This window comes from Corylus avellana, chromosome 1 (genome assembly GCF_965113065.1).
Source record: "Corylus avellana chromosome 1, dhCorAvel1.hap1.2, whole genome shotgun sequence".
Classification (NCBI taxonomy): Eukaryota; Viridiplantae; Streptophyta; class Magnoliopsida; order Fagales; family Betulaceae; genus Corylus; species Corylus avellana.
Window position 1 is genome coordinate 23,003,595 of NC_142490.1, and position 14,251 is coordinate 23,017,845.

Genomic DNA, 14,251 nt, shown 5'->3' on the forward strand with positions numbered 1-14,251 from the left:
ACTATAGCCATTTGCTCCTTCATTGACTCATCACGAGCTTCATCAACAATTACGCAAAACTTTGCATCACCAATTTCATTATGAATTATTTCCTTTACTTTGGTTGAAAAAACGTGTAAAATTTGTTTTTGTACTATTGGTGATGTGTAAGTGGCATTTTTGGGAGCTTTAGCGATCACTTCAGCAAGCTGTTCATTATATGAAATCGTCAAACCCAATATCTCAAGAAAATTTCCGCGATTTGTAGAACTCACACTTTCATCCCGACCTCTAAAAGCAACACCTTGAAATGCAAGCACTCGAACAACATCAATTGAGGCTTTCAACTGCAGTCGATTGTTTGCAATTTGTTCAGAAGTGAGCTTTTCAAATACATTTTGTATATGTTGAGATTGGTTCTTCAAATCTTCATATGACTTCTCAGCAACTCTGTGAAATGAAGTAGGATCTTTTCCTATATGATTGAGAAAAACACAATCTTTTCCATTTCTAACTTTCTTCCAATTCCTGAATCCATCTATAGTGAATACACGTTGTGTGAAATGCCCAGATGGCTTATTAAAGAGAAAACAAGGTAGACAAAAGGCTGCATCTTTCTCACGTGAATATTCAAGCCATGAAGGAAATAGATTGTACCACGAGGGTTGAAAGCTACGAAGATGACTTTCTTTTCCAGATTTCGGGTAATTTGAGATCAAAGGTCGGTACGGACCAGCATTAATATAAGCTCTTCGAATTTCATCTCGGTGATTAACATCATATTCCCATATCGGACGACGCAATCCGGGATCAAACTCCAATGAACTAATATTAAATTCATTGCCATCAACTCTTCGAAGTCTTTTAGAAGAATTTTCAGAAATTGGGATATCAGAAGTTGACGATGATGTATCGCCAATGTTGACATTTGAAGTTTGTGCATTTGAAGTTTGTGCATTTTTTCGTTTGAAAAAGTCAAGTATTGTATTTGACTTTTCCATCATCTACAAACAAAATCGGGAGAAAGCATCAATAAATAATATCGGAAATTGATAGCTCTAGTTGGCTGAGCATGTGCGCAAATTGGCTAGCCAAGAAATACAAATGAATCATTGGATGGGGAAGTAAATCATTCGAGAAATAATTAACCCCATCAAACAAATAATATACACATGTGTTACATTATTACATTTACATACATACATAAAGAAAATAACAAAAATAAATAAAAAAATATGAGAAATCCCCAAAATTCGGACTTAAGTCAACCAACCCAAAGTCTCACAATTCACAACTCTTCACAATTTCTTGCTTCTTTTTTTTTTTAATTTTTTATTTATTTATTCTTTTTGGATGAATAAGCACCTTCATTAAAAGTAAGACAAACCAAATACAAAGTATCACTGAATACAAGCACTTCAAAAGCCTAAAAAATAGCCTCACAGAGGCTGAACACCAACAAAACAAATCACAAAGCTGCAAAACATACTAGCCAGTAACTATAGAACCAATATTAACAAAGCAAAAGCAAGACTGCTGGTATATTCCATAAAGAGCAAAGCACAAGGTTTTCCCACGATTATAATCCCACGATTGTAATTATAATCCCACGATTATATAAAGAAATTTAAAAGAAAATTGTAAGAATTTTACCTCCTGCAGCAGTGCTCTCTCTCTCAATTCGAAACTCTCTCTCTCTCTCTCTCTCAAATTTTCAATCTCTACGTCTCACTCTCTCACCGGCGTCTCTCTCTCTGACTCTCCAATTCTTGTAATATGTGAAGCTGTGAAGGAAAGGGGTTAGGCCAAGAGGACGAAGTGATGAAGTGGTGGTATTTTGTTTGGGGATGGGGCGCCTGTTTTTTGGGAGGCTATTTTTTTGCCTTTTTTTTGGCTATTTTTTGGGGATTGGGGGCCTATTTTTTGGGCTATTTTTATGCATATTTTTTTGGGCTATTTTTTGGGGATGTGGCGCCTATTTTGGGGGAGGGGGACCAGTTTTTTTCTTTTGGGGGGGGGACCGTATAATTTTTTTTTTTTCTGCCTTTTTTTTTTTTTTTTTTAAGGAAATTGGGGGGGGGGGGGGGGGGGGGGGACCATGGCCCCAGCCGGTCCCCCCCCTCCTCCGTCTCTGATCATGGCATACACCCCAGCCATAGCTTCAGCTGTAGCCGGATCAAGGAGCTGTTTGATTGTGATACTCTGTGCTGCATATATTTTGCCCATTGAGTCTCTAGCTATAATCCCCAATCCAACACATCCTTTGTTTTTGGAGACTGCTGCGTCCCAGTTCACCTTCAATATATGCCGAGTAGGTGGCTGCCATTTAGCACTTGATAACTCCAGCTGAACCGGCGCATTTTCATTTGTTCCATCCGCCTTTTTATTTGCATTCCTATATTCCTCCAAAGAAATGCCTACATTCCGGACCAACTGGTTTGGGGGGGTAAAAATCCCTCCATGTATCACCGTGTTTCTTCTGAACCAAATCTGCCTGGAAATGACAGCAAACATTTCTAACTCCTCCAGTTCGCATCTCCCCATCATTGATTCAAATACCTTATAAAAAGAAACCTCTTCACACACCCTTTTTTGAAACTTGGTTATGCTACCACCCCAGACATCTTGGGCAGTGGGACAACTCCATAGTATGTGTTCCGTCGTCTCTTCATATCGTTCACATAAGGGACATAAACTTGTGTTGATCACTCCCCTTTTAAACAAATTAGCCCTTGTAGGGAGGATATTATGGCAAGCTCTCCAAGTGAACATTTTAACAGCATTTGGAACTCTTAAATTCCAGCACGCTTTCCACACCAGACTATTTGTGTTTGGTCCAGACCCTCCACCCATTTCCATAGTCTGAAACTCCACCTCCATGTGATATGCACTCCGAACAGAGAATTCACCATTAGAAGTACATCTCCAAATCATGTGATCTTTTGGACAAAGTGGGCTTAGTGGAATATTTTTTATTAAATCTGCCTCCTCCTTAATAAAAATGCTGTCTACAAGAGGGCCATTCCATGCTTTCAAGTCTCGGTCAATAAGCTCCACTACTCTTGCTTGGGCCGGCAACACCCGAACTGGAGTTTGTATGGAGAACGTTATTGGTTGCGGAATCCATCTATCCCCCCATATTCTTACGTCTCTACCATCCCATATTCGCCAAATAAGCCCCCGACTAAGAACTGATTATGCCGATAAGATACTTCTCCATGCAAAGGAAGGTCTTTTCCCCATATTTGCCTCCAAAATCGAAACATTGGGGTGGTACTTGGCTTTGAAAATTTTTGCTACCAGAGATTCTGGGTTTTGTAACATTCGCCAAAGCTGTTTTGCTAAAAGTGCCTTGTTAAAAGTCACCAAATCCCAGAAACCCAATCCTCCATTCGCTTTTGCTTTTCTCATCCGTTCCCAGCTCATCCAATGAGTCTTGGAAGTGTTCTCCTTATGCCCCCACCAAAACTTTTGCATCATCCCATTAATCTCTTTGCATAACACCCCCGGAAGTTTGAAGACGCTCATGCAATAAGTGGGTATGGCTTGGGCCACCGCCTTCAATAAAACTTCTTTTCCAGCCTGTGATAGGAATTTTACCTTCCAATTATGAATGCAGTTCCACACCCTATCTTTTATGCTTTTGAAAGCTTGCACCCTCGACTTTCCTACCAAAGTGGGTAGCCCCAAATATTTATCATAGCTATTTGATGCTGGGAGACCCGACAATTGGGAGATCTCGGCCCTTCTTTCGGTAGGAGTGTTGCGGCTAAAAAATATAGAGGTCTTCTCCTTATTTAATTTTTGGCCTGAAGCAAGTTCATCCTTTTCCAGTATTTTTGTGAGTCGTCTCCATTCCACCATGTTTGCTTTACAAAATAGGAGACTGTCATCTGCGAAAAAAAGATGACTGATACGCGGCCCATTTTTTTATGTTGGAACACCCATGATTATCCCTCTACTTTCATCTCTTCTCAGCATTGCACTTAAAGCCTCTGCACAAATAAGAAACAGATATGGTGATAATGGATCACCTTGTCTTAAACCCCGAGATGGAACAATGTGTCCCATTCGTGATCCATTAATCATCACAGCATAAGTAACAGAGGTGATGCATTTTATGATTAAATCAATCCACTGCTGTGAAAAGCCCATTTTTACCATGACTACCTCCAAAAAGACCCACTCCACCCGGTCATATGCCTTACTCATATCAAGCTTTATGCCCATAAAACCCACCTTACTCCACATTCTAGTATGCATTGAATGTAGAGTTTCATATGCAGCTAGAATGTTGTCAGTTATCAATCTGCCTGGGAGAAAAGCACTCTGAGTACATGAAATAACATGAGGTAGTATGGGTTTGAGCTTGTTTGCCAAGACCTTGGAAATTAATTTATACATCACATTACACAGACTAATCGGTCTATAATCCGTCATACAAACCGGATTCTTAATCTTTGGAATAAGAGTAATGTTAGTAGCATTAATACTTCCATCCAAAGAGGCACCATTTAAAAAGTTTAAAATTGCATGGCATACCTCCTGACCAACTGTGGCCCAATTTTGTTGATAGAATTCTGCGGAAAAACCATCCGGACCCGGGGCCTTCATGGGTGCCATCTGATCAAGGGCTTGCTTCACTTCAATTGCCGTAAATTCCCTTGTCAGATTTTGGTTCATAAAATCTGTCACCTTGCTCTCCAATCCGCTGGTGCAGTCCTCTATTCGACTCGGCTTGGCTGATATAAATAAGGCTTGGAAAAAACAGACAAAAGCATTGCCCACAGCAGCTGGCGAGTCGCACACCTGCCCATAAACATCCTTAATAGAGATCACCTGATTCCTCCTCATACGTTGTTTGGCACACGCATGGAAATATTTTGTGTTCCAGTCCCCATTTTTTAACCACTCTACCTTAGCTCTTTGCCTCCATTTAAGGTCTTCTTGTTCCAACAGCCCATGCAAATCAGCTTTAACCTCTTCTTCAGCTTGGTAATTCGGTTCTCCTAGCTGGGTTTGTAATTCTTCGAGGAGTGCAGATTTTTTCCTTATAATTTCCTCATTTGACATCACCTTCTTTTTTACCCATACCTTCAAAGAATTTTGGCAGGAAGTGAGATTATTGTTGACCCTTGTCCAAGGGTTTTCGTCTCTTTCTTTTACCTTCCAGGCCCGCTGAATTGTTTCTTTGTAGCCCTCAAGCTTAGTCCATCTTGCTTCAAACCGGAATTGCCTCTTTCTCTGTCTGCTAGAGCTGCCCATCGGATCAAAAGAAATAAAAATGGGGTTGTCGTTTGAACTTCGTCTCGCCATAACTAAAACTTCTGTCTCAGGATAAAGTGCACACCATTCCCCATTGGCGACTGCCCTGTCTAGTCTTTCTTTCGTGAAAGCCCGTCCATGCCTCCCATTGGTCCATGTAAATTTTGGACCCCGAAATCCCAAATCGCTTAAATTACAATCCGTAAGGGCCTTCTGAAAATCCTCCATGAGACTTCGAGCCCTTCTCCTCCCTCCCCACTTCTCACCAAGATGAACAATTTCATTAAAATCCCCCATGCATAGCCATGGCATTGGGGAAAGCAGTGCAATATGGCGCAACAGAGCCCATGTCTCCCTTCTTTTTGCTGCTTCGGGGTGCCCATAAAAGCCGGTGAATTTCCATTCATTCCCATCATTCGTTTTTTTTATCACCGCATTGATGTGTCGACGACTATAATTTTGTATAGTTACTTGAAACTCATCATACCAAAGAAGAGCCAACCCTCCACTACGCCCCACACTTTCAACCACAAACATTTGATCGTATCCCAATTTTATTCGTAAAAACTCAATTTTTTTATTCATCATTTTGGTTTCCATAAGAAAAACCAAACGGGGTTTCTTTTCCTTTACCATTTGGCAAAGGTCACAAACTGTCTGGGGGATCCCAAGCCCCCGACAATTCCAACATAAGGCACTCATTGATGACGGCGAGGCTGTGACCCAGCCTCCGCCATACTAGTTTCTGCAATTACATTTGATTTTCCTTTATTTCTCTGGTCTCTGCCTGCCTCTACTACCAGAGAGGAGCCTTTTCTTTTTCCTTGCTGCAGTTGATCCCCCCCGTATATGCTTGATTCTCCACTACCGTCACATGCCTTACGTCTCCACATTGGTGAATTACTCCCCTTCCCATTTTGCTGTAGGTGCCCCGTATTCCCTTTTCTGTCTCTTTGGGATACTTGGCGATTTTGGGCTGCAGGTGGCGAGACAATGTGCGTTGGGCCCCCCACATCATTTAACACCTTTGTCATATTATTCTGAAAAGGTGGGGTTTCTCCCACCCAAACTTGATCCTTTTTTTTTTTTTTTTTTGACATGTCCACACAAGGGAAGGGGGAGGGGGGATTCGAACTAGTGACCTCCACTTCATGAGGTGGGGTTCACAGCCGATTGACCTACCTCTTGAGGACCACCCAAACTTGATTTGTGGTATGAACGATTGCCTCTCGGGCAAGCCCATGTGCAACACAATTCGTGTAAAACCCCGGTCCCATATTAGAAAGATGAGAAGAAGCTCATTTAGAGTTGGTGGTTTATAAAGATAGTCATGAGTGTTAAGTCCCACATTGCCTAGTTACTAGGTGAAATTGGGCTTTATAATGAATTGTAGGGAAGCTCCAAATTAACTTGTCCTTTTGGAGCAATAGCGTAGATGTGGCTAGCGCTTTTCTCTGAGTTGTTACAAGTGGTATTAGAACCACCTAGTAATGTCAAGTTATGTGGTACTGAAGCACTGCATGACGTGACCCTGATGAGGACGTCAGGAATTTAAGAGGAGGACCCCAGTCCCATATTAGGAAGATGAGAAGAAACCCACATAGAGTGGGTGGTTTATAAATATAGTCATGGGTGTCAAGTCCCACATTGCCTAGTTATTAGATGAAACTAGGCTTTATAATGAATTATAGGGAAGCTCCAAATTGACTAGTCCTTTTAGAGTAATAGCGCAAATATGGCTAGCACTTTTCCCTGACTTGTGACCACATCAGGAGCAAACCAGATTGGATATCTTCAACAAAATGCCCGAAGCTACTAAGACTCATCCCCTTCAAACAAAATCCCATGAACACCTAAATCCCTTCCCATCAATACGGGTGGAGGGAAAGAGGGTTGAGAGGGGTCAAATGCTGCCTGCCCCCCTCCAAAAATTACTCATTGTAAAACTTTCGTCCAGATGCCTAGGCCCACCCTTAGCCACTCATCTGGGGGCAACGTTTTTTCCTCTTACCATGTCGGCTCTCTGATTCTTTGTAATTTGTATTTTAATTTCTTTTTGTTTTTTTGTTTTTACTGTTTCAAGCTTTCTCAGATTTTAGGTCAAATGAAGTAAAGAATATGATAGAATAATTAATTTTAATAAAACACTGCATTTTACCTTTGGATTGGGAAAATGGCCCACGATGTTTTTTAAAACTTGCTGCCCCTGCCAAAAGTCGCTCCTCTCATTGTTGAAGTTTAAAGTTTTTTTGGTCCACGAGTCCCATCCGCATAGTTCTTCACACAAAATGTGGACCTGTCAAATGTCAATTCACATCAAACGGCTACAATTACTCTAATTTATTAGAAAGGATCTAGCGGCATCAGAGAGAAACATCAACATGAACTTATTGACTGAGGTACCATTTTATATTAAGTGATACGTTTTTTTTTTTTAAGCAAAAAAAACCGTAACAAGCTTTAGGTGTCAGACTCACAACTAGGGTCGGACACTTTTTTTTTTCTTTTTTTTTTTTTTTTAAAAAAAAGCTACTCATCCACTATGTTATTTAATTAATTTTTTATATTAATTTATTATTAAATAATAAAAATTTCTATGTAAATTTTTATATTTAGATTGCTTTTTAAAATTAATTATTTATAAATATATAATTTTTGTTACGTACTCTAATTATACAAAATATATAATTGTAGGTACCTGAAATTATATAAAACTCTATTGATATCTAATCAAATTCTAAACGAACCCATGTCAAGGCATATTCAACAAATTTGTCCGTAGATACTTGCTTTAATTAATTAATTATTTATTTATTTTTATCATTACCATATTAATGATAGCTACAAAGAACATATCTACATAAAACATCAACAATCGGTTAATCATGATTTTTCAAAAACACAATTTGAAAGATATGTTGTTTTAATCCAAAATAAATTATAAGTTACATTTAGATATTTTAGAAAATAATTAAATTTTATTGAATTATTTCTTTAATATTCTTAATTAATTTTTGTTCAATTTTATTTTTTAATCTTGACCCATCTTAAGTAAAATTCTAGCTCGGTCACTGCATGCGGAGCTGCGTACGTTTTGGCCATAACTGGCTCTGGATTCATTACGTAAGTTAGGCTATGGGCAATAAGACACTTCCTAGTATGATCCCGAGTAATAACTTCCAGGCCCACCCGTCCCTTTTTTCTGTACTTTATTTTTTATCTCTTGTATTTTATTTATTTTATTGGTAATTTTTAGATTGTAATTATTTTTTTATCAATGAGAATTTGTGCACCATCCAAAATTATTTCCAACATTTTTGGCTCCTCCAAAATCAAGAAGAAAGCGGTTTGATGTTCATTGTCTTTGCACTACAACCCTCTTGTTTTTCTCTCTTGTTTATCTCTCAAAAACCAAGAAAAAAAAACACATAACACGCACCTTGTTTCTCTAGTGCGACGCTTGCCGCCTTTTTGGCGCAATTCATAAGGACTGTGGTATATCCTTTTATAAGAACTACAAGTCAGTGCAAAAGAGACCTATTCCTATTAGAAGTCTAAAGCCAAAAACCAAAGGGAATAGGAGAAACAATAGTTGCCACACATAACAAAAGCCAATAATAAAGGTTGCGGGACCCATAATGTTGATGGGTGAAAGTCACCCACGTCAACAATCTTTACCTTGACTTGAAACCTATCAAGTCGCAATAAAACAAATCTCCTCCAGATGCCTCCACCCAAGCCCATAAGGGCTATCACAATCCACAAGTAACACTCAAGTCCAAGCACCTCTTGAACTTAAGGATAGGACCTGGTTTAGATAGACTACCATGCTTCTCTGCCAATGCTCTTGGTCACACAGCTTTCTTTTTTGGCTTTTTCATCCTGTAGACCCATCTCTACCCTTTAGCCTTATTTCCTTTGAGCAATTATGTTGATTCCCCAGCTTTACCTTTTTGTAGTAACTCTACCTTTGTCGGCATGCCATTCTAAACAGACGATGAGTTTCCACTACCAGTTGTTAGAGAAAGGAAACCATGTCCTCAAATCCATACGTCTCCGGTACTTTTCGATCACGTTTCTCTTTGCTTCTTGTTAATGAATAAGGTTCTTCTAGGTGTTGTGAGTCTCTTGAAGATTCTTCTTCATCACATTCGTCCGTAAATGAACACTGTTCATCAAGCTCCACCTCGACGACCTGTTTCCCTTTCTAGCTCTTTATTAGTGCTTCATTCTCACCCTTTCTTAACATATAGGCCACATCAAACACCACGTCTTTATTAAAAATCTTCTTCTTTGAGACTAGATACTATAGCCTATAGCCTTTAACACTAGATTTCAAATCAAGACTATAACGCCACAAAATTCGGCTTTGACTAGTCTGGTAGGGTTACCGGTAATCATCCTAAATTTAGCTAACTTGTAGCTAACTGGGGAACCGCCCCTCTTATAGCATAATCAAAGTAACTGCATAAGAAGGTGAAGTAAATATGAGGAATCTAAAATCATCAAATAATTAAGTATAATCATCAAACAAGGACAATGAGCTACTAATCGAAACACAGATAATCTAATCAAACCTGATTACACACGATTGGTCTCTATCTTATCTCAATAACTTGGAGTGGCAATCTCATCACTATCATTTCCTTAGAAAGGGGTTTTCTACAAGATGTAATAACTGCATAAGTATAAAGAATTAGTAAGTAAACATCACAGTTGGGTATAAAATGAGCCAATTATTAATGGTGTTGTCTCTGTCAATACACCATGAAAATATCGTTTTATTTAAAGTAAAGAGGAATAATTTCAACGGCAATTGCCTAAGGGTTTTAATGTAAAAAGCTAATGCTTTAATAGGTCATAGCTATCATATATGGTCTACTCAAGATATTACCCATTTTCAGTAAGGTTGGTGATTCCGAGGGACTTGTAATATAGTGTCGGTACCCCGACCATTTACATTATTGTTTATATACTAGCAGTCCGACCGAGTCTGACCTCACACGCTACTAATAATGTACGTTCTATAGTGACCCGCCAATCATGGCTATGCCGGTCACGAAACAACCATTGGATCCAAGGCCTATATAACACATCCACACACATTTGACCATAGAATCAAGTATATATAGTAAGCCCATGGACATTATACCATACGTACTTGTGTACCATGTCATACAATGCATCTTATTAATCCAATTATTAAGACAGTTATCAAATTACGTAAAAGAGTAAATATGATCATATCATATGCCTGCTTAGTCAGCTGACATATCGAACGTTTTTAAAGAAAGCAGTCATAAGTGTTTACTTACCTTGTACACTAGCTCGAGTCCTCTGACATTCCGAATCTCAGCTATAACAAAACATAGCTAACATTATACGCAATGCTAGAGGGTTTACTAAAGACACAAAAGTTCCTAACCGAATGCGTCTAGCTAAACAGTCACAAAACCCTACTTTTATTCATTTTGGGTCTTGGTCAAACGTTCTGTCCAAGGGGCGAACGTTCGGTTCGGTTACGGGGGCAAACATTATGCCAAAATAGGTAGAGAATGTTCAGGCATAGTAAAAATGCAAAGTTTGGGCTTCTATCCTCAAGTCACCATGTTAAAAACTATATCCTAGGCTCTAAACAAATTCATACAACATAGTGAAGCATGACATACAAGAAAACCAAGGAAATAAATGAGTGTTTCTAAAACATTTAAAAATCACTCTGTTCCTCTAAAGGGAAAGTGGCACACACGTCATGGCATCTTTAAAAACTTGAAGAAAGCAAGGATAATAAGAAGATAACATAAAAGCTTGGTGAAAGTGTAAGAATTACCTTGAAGGTAGCAAAAATCCCGCAAAACCTTCTTCTTCCTCTCCAAAAATTCTCCTCTCACTTTAGGGTTAGGATTTATAGTGTAAAGGGTGGCTGAGGGACGAGAGGGTGGTACTTATAAGGGTGGGGAGGCGTGCTCCCTTCTACGAAGGTGGAGAATGGGTTAAAAACGCTTTTCAAACTATCACCGAACATTCGGTACTATGGGCGAACGTTCGGTGTACTATTACACAGTGGTTCTAGGGTTGTAGGTGGAACATTTGGTTAATACCCATTGAGTCAAAATTTGGTCAACGAACGTTCGTTGTGGTCCCCTGCCGAATGTTCGCACCAAGGATATGGTTGAATGTTCAGTGTGGTCCCCTGCCGAACGTTTGGCCAAAGAGTTTGAATTGGGGTTTTAGAGCTAATTTCAAGTGAGGGCTTGGTTAAGGGTTAAGACACTCCTCTGTGGATTACAAAAAGGTTTTCTAGGCTCAATTATAATGGTTGACTTTAGATAAAAAAAAATCTTGGAAATTTGGGGCATCACAAAGACAAATACACTTTCTTGACTTTGAATCTAATTTTAACCGTTCTCCATTTTACACATGACTGTATGTCGGACAACCAAATATTCCCAACATAGAATAATCAACTGGTTTACTTGACCATACTTCCTCTGAAATCATGAAGTCAATTCTAGCAGTTAGAGATCGGTTGGTGACGAAGCATGCATAATTAACTACCTCAACCCAGAAATATTTAGCCTCATACTCGCATTTTTCAACAGTGTCCTGTTTATCCTTTCGGCAACTCTGTTCTGTTGTGGAGTCCCTCTAACCGTGAAGTGACGAGTAATGCCTTCTATTTTGTAGAATTTGAAGAATGCAATATCTTTGTACCCTAACCCACTGTTGGATCTCATATACCTCACTTTTCTTCCAGTCAGATTTTCCACATGTGCCTTCCATTGTTTGAAGATGATGAAAACCTTTGACTTGTGCCTTATAAAATAAACCCAAACCTTTCTTGAAAAATTATCAATAAAATTGACAAAATAATGTATACCTCCGTTTGTCAGTATCGTCATTGGTCCCAAAACATCTGAGTGAACATAGTCAAGAACACATTTACTTGTATGAAACGCCGCCTTAAAGCTGACTCTTCGTTACTTTCCACACACACAATACTTGCAGAAACCCAATTTACATTTCACACCTTCTAACTCATTCTTCTTGTAAAGCTCAAACATACTATGCTTGCCCAAATGACCAAGCCACATATGTAACAAAATTGTATTGTCATTATTTGGTTTTGCAAAGGTCGACGATGCAACTCCACCTGTAATTGTGTCCCCGAGTAACTTATACAAATTTCCAATTTTTTTACTCTTACTTATTATCATAGCACCTTTAGTTTTTTCATAATTCTATCTTTGGTTGAATAACCATAGGCCAAAGAATCCAATGTGCCTAATGAGATCAATTTTTTCTTCAGATTTGTAACATATATGACATTAGTGAGTATCTTGACAATTCCATCAAACATCCTGACTTTTATGGTACTTACTCTAGTAGCCTTACGCCTAGCATCATTGCCTATTAGCACTGAGCCCGCATTATAGGATTTAGATATGCCAAACCATTGCCTATTCGAACACATATGATATGAACAAGCAAAATCCAAAACCCCAAAGTCTATGACATAATCTGTGTCTAAAGAAACTAAAAGAACATTTGCGCTAACTTCACTGTCATCAAACTCACCATCGACCACAATGACTAAATTTGTCGAACCTTTCTGATTTGTCTTATTTTCCAGGTCTTGTTTCATCAGCTTGCAAAAGTTTTTATAGTGTCCTTTCTGATGACAATAATAGCATTCCACATCTTTTGCATCTAACTGAGATTCTCTACCCTATGCCAATCGCGACATAGATCGAGACTGCTTACCCCTGTCATTCTTCTCCTTAAACTTATATCTTCCACACTTTGGCTCAAATTGTGCCATAAGCCCATCAACCTTGTAATACCCCAAAATTTACCCCCTAAAATAAAGGTGATCTCAATATCAAGGGTAAAGAGGAATTTCCATTATTCTAAGGCCTACATGGAGTTGAGTAGATGAACTTAATTTGGTAGATGATAAAAATGACTATTAATAATATAGCGAGTTAAAGAAAGAAAAGTCGCACCGTTTTGGACACCAAAGATTCAATAAGCGACCATAAATAAAACCGTTTTAAGACATTATAGAATAATGAGAAAGGAATATTTTAAAGGTGGTTTCATGATTTTTGAACATTTGTTGGAGGAGTTGTGATTTTCAGAAGGTGCAAGTGTGAAAACAAAAATTTCAGTCAAATAGAGCCACATAATTTTGAGGGACTTTTAAGGTATCAAATATTTCTGGGTTGCTGTGAATTTTTGATATATCATGAGCCTTAGAAAAATTTCAATACAAATTTCGTGTTATTCGAAATAAAATTGAAAGAGTTATGAATTTTTTAAGCTTGATAGATCAAATTATAAAATAGTTAAAGCACTTGCGATTTAGAAAATTAATTAGATGAGTTAATAATCTCAATAGGCCACAATTTTTGTGTATGTGATAGTCAAAAGATTTAAGTTCATAAATGATTAATTATAAAGTGTTATGATTACATCTCCAGACAAAATATGAGAGAAGTTAAGACAATTCAAAATACAAGGACCAAACAGAAAAGTTGAAAAGATGTGCATAAATGGTATAGGAAATAATAAAAGAAATTGAGCTAACCTGCGATAGTGCAACACGTGCACCACAGCAGGTGCCAGGAGGCTCCCTTGCAGGGTGCCATTTTGATACCCAGCAGAAGAGTTGAGTGCATGTGGGACAAATGTCCCACATGCGGCAAACTCTGAAGGGAGCAATTGCCTCACAGCTCAAGTGAGCGTGAGATGATCAGGGAGAGACCCGAGAGAGTCGCAAAAGATGTGCATAAATGGTGTAGGAAATAATAAAAGAAATTGAGCTAACCTGCGATAGTGCAACACGTGCACCACAGCAGGTGCCAGGAGGCTCCCTTGCAGGGTGCCATTTTGATACCCAGCAGGAGAGTTGAGTGCATGTGGGACAAATGTCCCACATGCGGCAAACTCTGAAGGGAGCAATTGCCTCACAGCTCAAGTGAGCGTGAGATGATCAGGGAGAGAC